The sequence below is a fragment of the Physella acuta genome, unplaced genomic scaffold (assembly GCF_028476545.2).
Source record: "Physella acuta isolate Inbredline_101_S28 unplaced genomic scaffold, ASM2847654v3 ptg000114l, whole genome shotgun sequence".
Taxonomy (NCBI): Eukaryota; Metazoa; Mollusca; class Gastropoda; family Physidae; genus Physella; species Physella acuta.
In genome coordinates this window covers 776,691-783,598 of record NW_026731634.1, presented here as the reverse complement: position 1 = coordinate 783,598, position 6,908 = coordinate 776,691, and the positions used below count along the sequence as shown (strand labels likewise).

The 6,908-nt window shown below is 33.2% G+C and overlaps 1 long non-coding RNA gene across 1 annotated transcript; it reads left to right on the top strand.

Annotated features, from left to right (window-relative positions):
• The first annotated feature begins 70 nt into the window (after window positions 1–70).
• On the top strand, window positions 71–3,295 carry LOC131934639 (uncharacterized). Its single transcript, XR_009385817.1, has 4 exons — window positions 71–194; window positions 1,250–1,390; window positions 1,506–1,622; window positions 2,002–3,295. It is a non-coding gene; the product is annotated as an uncharacterized LOC131934639 (long non-coding RNA).
• The last annotated feature ends 3,613 nt before the right edge of the window (window positions 3,296–6,908 follow it).

Genomic DNA, 6,908 nt, shown 5'->3' with positions numbered 1-6,908 from the left:
AGCATCAATAACAGACTACGTTGATGTGTTAAACATTTTGTTAATCTTTTTAAAATTGTGTGCGCTACTGCCACCGGCCCCCTGTCGCCCATTGTCGCTTTGTTCACATTCCTTCCTATTGTTCGCAAGCCAGCATCCCGGTGCTTCGCCATTTTTCTTAACAAAAGACTTTGTATCCAGTCACAGTAAAACAGGTAGGCCCACTGTAGCCATTTTAGTTCAACAGTGAGAAGTAGTATAACTGTATGTATGCAGAATCTGGAAAACTCGTATTTTTTTGTTGGAAACTTTAACTTTATGGGCCTAAGTCATCAAATAAAAGTTATAAAAGGTAGTTTATTTGAGGTAATAAAATGAGCCTAGATTAGATCTAGATCTAGACTAGATCAGCTAGATCTATATATTAATAATACTAGAGTCTATATATTCTGTTTATTTTGGCATTAGGCTATAATTACATTTTACAATAATCTCCTTTATGATAGATCTAGATAGATCTAGATTCTAATCATACTAAATAACTAAAAATCGTAATCAGAGGGCGGTTAATTTTGACAGCACTTTTTTTTTGTATTGAAAAGTATGCAAGTACGTTTGGGGTTATATTGATTATTGATAGATCGATGTATTTATTGGTTTTCAACTTTAGGTATAATTATCACGCACAGGGGAAGGGGGGGGGGGCTTAAATGTTTATAAATTAATAAATAATCATTCACTTTAACTTTTAAAAAAAACTTAATTTTATTGTTCTAGGCCTATTTGTGTAAGGATTTGAAACTGTCTTTAATAATTAATTCAGAGAGAGAGAGAGAGGAACAGTAGACACAATTATAGAACAAATTTCTACATGCTAAACAAACAGTCACAGTGTATTTTGATAGGTATTAATTTTGAAAAAAATTAGTCAACTAGAATTCTAAATTGATTCAAGATTGTCATTCAAATTTCTATTACTGTTACAGCTCCCTATGGGAGAATAAGATGTCATCATCATCACTCCTTTGTGGTCCCTGGGGAGCAAAGGGCTGCAACCACACATCTCCACCTAAGTCTGATATATACCCAATTTAAGACTATGAAATAAAAAAGGTGGCTAGATATAGTGTTGACTACACAAATCCTTTATATACAGAGATCAAATAAACAGAGATACTTAAAAATTAGTATCTAATCTGGATATCATTTATTGTATCACTCACTCATTTTATTATTATATTTAATAACTAAGAATGCCATTTATTTTCAGGTCTCCAGGTGTTGTGTGTATCAATCAGCCCACTGGAGATATATCAATCTTTTAATAAATTATAAGGTCCCCACTGCTTGATACTTCACCAAATACTGGCTACACCAGAAAATGACTAAATGTTCTTAACACCTAATAACTGTAAGTTTACATTGTTTCAAAGTGAATAATAATTTTCATTTAGTAATTTTTGCTTGCATGTAATGATCAGCATGTGTAGTTAATGCCTTTACTGATATTAGTAAAATAATTTCAGACCACAAGCATTACTTCTGGATCACTCTGAAGGGTCTAATCGTTCAATTACTGAATTGATAAAGTTGATGAAATTGCTCAAAAGTTGTCTGGCACCTTCTTAACTCAGAGACATAGGGTAAGGGGTTTATAATATTTATATACATACTATTATTTTTTTTATTACCAGGTCTTTTTTTTTCACTTTTGTTTATAAATATATATATATATATATATATATATATATATATATATATATATATATATATATATATATATATATATATATATATATGCAGTATAAGTGTTACCTGGGTAGCATGAACACCCCAGACCACCAGTCTTTATACCTATATAATATATCGTTACAAGGTAGCAAACATGATGTTAGGGGCTTCTTGTTGTATGTTCAGTGCAGTGCAAAATAAAATAAACATAATAAATTTAGTGCAAAATGAGCAGTGTATGGTTGTAATTATTTCATAAATGACTTTTAGTGTGTAACTTTTCTTTTTTAGAATGTGGATGGATTATGACATACCTTGCACAAATCAACAACCAGGCTTTTATTGGATTTGAATCCCAAAGGAAAGAGAAAGTTTGTTTTCCAAAACAAACATGGAAAATATCAGAAACCAACAAAACACAAGCAGGCAGAGTGTTATGGACCCAACTTTGGGGAATCTCCTAAAACCAAGTATAAAAATAGAGAGGTGTGGTTGTGTCTCTCAGCTCCACAAGGGTCCACAAGAATGAGGACAACAGTGATTTTCGTAATAATTTTAGATCAGATTTAAAAAAAAATTTGATCAGATGGATCAGGTTAACAGTTTAATACATATTGCATTTAAGTGCTTTATGAAAAGAAAAGATGCTCTTACCAAAATAGTCTAAGAACAATGCTGATTTTAAATTAATAAATTGTTTACTTTTGTAATAATATAATAATTTAAGTTGGCATTGTATGTATGTTTAGTGTAGATTTAATGCCCTAAATTAAATATACAATTGACATTTTTTTCTTTAAAGAAATAGTTGCAAATTTCTTTCATTATTTAGTTTCACTGTACAATCTGAAAAAAGCTTGCAACATTTGTATTGACAATACTTCTGCTGGTGATATTTATTTCTAATTAATGAAGTAAATTAATATATATTCAGTTTACTATAATTAAATACCTCATACTCGAGACAAAAAAACATTTATTGAATATCGCAGTGATATTCCTGTTCTACACAATGCGTATAAACCCTCGAACCATCTGTCTTTTGAAAGATTGTACATTTTGTATACCCAATGGCATTCATTTCAACACTATTTAACCACAATTATAATCTAGAGATCCTGAACATATTTTCGTTCTGTTATTTATGGACAAGGCAGACTGGTCCAGCATTAAAATGTAAACCTTAATTAGAATACTTAAACGAGCTATGCAATTAAATGTTGTTAGACAAATATTTTATACTTTTTATTTTTAATGTTATGTTTACGTATCATAGTACAAGACAGCTTCTGTATTCTTGTACAGTAAATTAAGTTTTTACATTAGTTTAATTTAAACTGTAGGCCTGCTTAACATCTGTTACATTATATGAAAATGTTTTGTATATTTGTTTTAATTTGTTTGTATAAAAGTCAAAATGAAAGTTACTACACTATTATTTACATATTCTTTTTCAATCAATACTTTATAGTATAGTTATAATTTTCTTACAATTGAATGGATGGTATAATACAGATTTTAATAGATGAGCAGTTCTTGTGTATGTATTGCTGCTTTACTACATTTTGATTAAAATTTCTTTCACATTTTGAAATTACCTTTGTAAATATTATGACTTATATGAGAATGGATCTTTTTGTATGCTAAAAATAAAAATTTGAGCCAAGATGTAGCCAGGATATAATACAGGCTGAGCCAAGGTATAGCCGAGATATAGCCATTATTGGGCCAAGATGTAGCCAGGATATAATACAGGATGAGCCAAGGTATAGCCAATATTGGGCCAAGATATAGCCATTATTGAGCCAAGATGTAGCCAATATTGGGCCAAGATGTAACCATGATATAGACAATATTGGGCCAAGATATAGCCAATATTGAGCCAAGATGTAGCCAATATTGGGCCAATATGTAGCCGGGATATAGCCAATGTTGGGCCAATATGTAGCCGGGATATAGCCAATATTTGGCCAAGATCTAGCCAATGTTGGGCCAATATGTAGCCGGGATATAGCCAATATTGTGCCAACATTGCGCCAACATCATGCCGAGTTTCACTACCAATGTTTCGCCAAGGTTAAGCCAATGTTGCACCAAGATGTAGCCAATATTGGTAACCAATGTTTAGCCAATATTGGGCCAATATATGTGTGCTGACTGGGTAAGAGTTTCTTCCAGACATCTCTTCGGAAGATAGTCTACCGCCCCCCCCCCTCCGGAATGAGATGGAATTGATATAGTAAACATACACTTTTACTAGTGTCCGCCCCCCCCCCCCCCCCCGAAAATTTCGTGTGCCCCCCCCCCCCCCCGGAGAAAAAAGTCTGGAAGAAACACTGCACCCATGGCATTTAACGTTCGCCTCCACGTCTATCAGTGCCGTCTGTATACATAGGGCTCCTTGAGTTATCTTTCCTGTAAAGATGGCGTGCTGCATCCGTCTCCACATTGACCCGTATCCAGGGTTTTTTTTTTCATGCAGTTTTCAAGGGCAAGTAAAAACTTCCATGACGCATAACCAGTTGACACGTAAACTTAATTGTGTTGAAGGGGATCCCTTCCTACACTAAAATTAAGAACGAAGAGGGAAAACTAAATTTTAGCAGTTATTTCGTTTTTAATTTTTTTTTATTTTATAAAATTTGTTTTTTTTTGTTTTTTTTTTTGTAAATCGTAAATTATTTAGAATAAAGCAACGATAACCGATGTTTTTTTTATTTGTTTTTTTTTTTTTTTTACAAAAATGGACCTAGATTGATATTATTTTTATCAGTCAGTATATTGTTTTGTTTGTAAATAATATGGAAACAGTTTATTTCGTTAAAAAAAATAATAAAATGCCAACAAAATTTGTGGGTCGGGGTCGCAGGAACAGGTGAACTCTACTTCATCTGCCCAGCCGACTATTACGTCTAAAGGTGTAATTTTCTTGTCCTCGTTTATTGGATAGATTGAAATATTACAGCACTAAGCACAAAATAAAATTGCTGAGAATCTGTTAAGGGAAGGTACTCTTATTTTCATATAAATTAATAGTTAACTGATTTGCTTCCCTTTGACTAAATTTGTAATTATTTTTAACCAAAAAAAATTGCTTATCAATTTTAATTTTAACCTATTTTTACTCCCTACCTCTTCTCACTTTTAGGCCTTTAGTCCCAATAATATTAATCCGAACATTATGTTTGTGCTTTTTTAAGGATTTCAATATAGGAATGGTCGTAATTAAATAAATAGTCTTTCTATCACATATATCATTTAACTATTTACAGAGATTATTAGAAATTGGATTCATACCACATCTCAATGATTTTTTAAATTGATTTTTTTTTAGGAATGATGAGATGATTGATAAGCTGTTGATATCGACAGACTATACAAAGAAGCATTACATGTAGCACCAGAAGGCATCGAGTGATATTATTTATGGCAATGGTTCTTAACCTTTTTTTTTTTTTTTTGAAATACCGAATCCAACCAGCTTCATAAATGCGTATTCACCGAACCCTTCTTAATAGGAAAAATAAAATATGATTTTTTTTCAAATTCAGATCATAGGTACATGATTTACTAGTGCGCGCACTGCGCACTGCGCACACACACACTCAAACACACGTACACACACATGCACACACACACACACAGCAACATCTAAGTTTTCAAAGAAGAAAAAACATTAAAATTTTCGCGCAAAAACACAAAAAAATTCATAAAAAACGTTTTAATAACAAGCTTTTATGTACTAATGCACTAAAAAGGAGAAAATAAATTATATACTACTATTTAAATAACTAGAAAGAAAAGCGTAAGTCACTTGAGTACTTTAGTACCTATTGGATACCTTTACTAATGTTAAGGAAGACACCCACGCTTTTCTTTCTAGTTATTTAAATAGTAGTCTATAATTTATTTTCTACTTTTTAGTGCATTAGTACATAAAAGCTTGTTATTAAAACGTTTTTTTATGAATTTTTTTTCAGTACTTTACATGCTTTATTTACAATAGTGTTACATGACTAAAAACCATTGCGCGTCTATTGAACGTGATGGCGCAGCTATTGAACCTGATGGCGCAGCTACTGAACGTGATGACGCGTGTGGTGTGGCTGGATAGACATGCCTAGTAATTCGGTCCAAATTTTAATTAATTCATAAAAAATTAATTAGGCATCCAATTAAGTCAAATTTAGTTTCAGATTGCATTGTCTTATGTCTTGACCCACGTGCCAACTGTGAATCGTATCGGTCAAGTAGAACTGTCCGAATTTTCACTCCTGCGTTTCTATCTAGACTGGGGGGGGGGGGGCGAAAACTTCAAGTGCCCCCCTTCGGAGAAAAAGTCTGCAAATCACGCAGTTAGAACGCTGCCTTCCATCAAGTTCCATTATACATGTGAATCCATATTGTAAATATTCGTCCAACTACTTTTTTTTTTGCTCTACATAGTTTTAAGTTTATAAGTAATCACACGACGTGTCAACAGCGCGTAAATACAGGATCAACGCGAACCTGTATAGGTGGCGTTGATACAACTGCGTGACGTATGTGTGTCGTGACGTCAAAAGTTCCATGATTTATAAATATCACGATACCTATACGTGTTATCTCGCTCTGTCGCACTTAATTATTATGTCATCGGCCGCGGCCTCTAATTCTATCGTCCTCATTGGGGGTCATCCATAAATGACGTCACGCTTTTTTAGACGATTTTTACCTCCCCCCTTTCCTCCGTCACACATTGTCACAAAAAGCCAGACCCCCCCCCCTAAAATGACGTCACACCTCAGCCTACAACCCCCCCCCCCCCCAAATTGCAGTTGAATTTTTCTTTAAACATCGATATTTTTCCAAAATCTTGTCTTAACTTGTCAAAATAGAGTATTTCAATCAATTCCCATTGCAATTTATTAAAACAGTTTTCTAAAACGCGAAATAACGTCTAAAATTCGTTTTCTAACATTGCTTTTTTATAATGCAAAAGTGTGACGTCGCACCATCTGACGTCACATATGGACGCCCCCTTGACAAAATCCGATAGCACTTCATTAGTCGGGTATGTGTTTTGACCTTCGACGAACCACTGAGATTGACTCACACGAAATAACGGCTAACATCTTGTTTTTTTTTTTATTTTAATTGTTTAGAGGAGACATTAACATTTACAATGTTTAACTTTATTTCACTGGAACGAACAGTTA